Source organism: Dipteris shenzhenensis, chromosome 28 (genome assembly GCF_047967505.1).
Source record: "Dipteris shenzhenensis isolate YYH24624 ecotype China chromosome 28, Dip_SZ_1.0, whole genome shotgun sequence".
In the NCBI taxonomy this organism is placed as follows: Eukaryota; Viridiplantae; Streptophyta; class Polypodiopsida; order Gleicheniales; family Dipteridaceae; genus Dipteris; species Dipteris shenzhenensis.
Genome location: NC_141623.1, coordinates 22585541 through 22586615, shown reverse-complemented (window position 1 = coordinate 22586615; position 1075 = coordinate 22585541).

The window sequence follows — 1075 nt, the reverse complement described above, 5'->3', positions numbered from 1 at the left end:
GAGAAACTACAACTTTCAATCGCATCCTTCTCTTCTTTTCCCCTCTCTTTTCCCTTCTTTCATCCTCTTTTCTCTCTTTTCATAAGCATATGCATTTGCATATGCTTATGCTCATATGCTAAAATAGGTGCATGATTTATCTCTTAACTCTTTTCTTATTTTCCCCTCTTCTTTTGCCTTCTCTTTTCCCCTCTTTTTCCCTCTCGTTTTCGTCTCTTTTCTTCTTTTCCCCTCTTCTTTTCCTCTCTTTCATCCTCTTTTCTCTCTTTTCATAAGCATATGCTCTTGCATATGCTTATGCTCATATGCTAAAGTAGATGCATGAGCATATGCTCATATGCTCATGCATAAGCATAAGCACATGCTTTTTCTTCTTTTTTCCTCTCTTTTCCCCTCTCTTTAATCTCTTTTTCTCTCTTTTCATATGCATATGCATTTGCTCTTTTTTCTTCTCTTTTCCTTCTCTTGCATTTACGTATGCTTATGCTTTTCTTCTTTTCCCCTCTCTTTTTTCTTCTCTTTCCATGCATGAGCATATGCTCATATGCCCATGCATAAGCACAAGCATATTCTTTCTTCTTTCCCTCTTTTCCTTCTACTCTTTCATCCACTCTTCTCTCTTCCTCTCTTTCAATCGCCTCCTTCTCTTCTTTTTCGTTCTCTTTCTCTTTTTTTCTTTTTTTCCCCTCTCTTTTTTCCACTCTTTTCTTATTTTCCCCTCTTCTTATGCTTATGCTTATTTCCTTCTCCTTAGCTGTATTCGGTTCTTTTTTCTTTTTCTCCTTAGACGTATTTGGTTATTTTTTTTTCAAACAGATTCTAAATGGAACAACCACGCCCTCACCCACGGGTGTCCTCCATAAACCCCAACCCAATTCCCCACATCACAAAGATTATAGACATAGCTTCTCTTCTAGCTCATGTAAAAGAGAAGATTATGCAGGATAGCAGCTGGGTGAAGTACAACGTCCAAGTGTGTGTGCATGGGTGGGGTCCAACATGAAGGGTAGTGGAGTAGGGGTGACTAAGGAAGGCTCGATATAACCTATGGGATCTCCGTAGGTTTTGGAGAGAC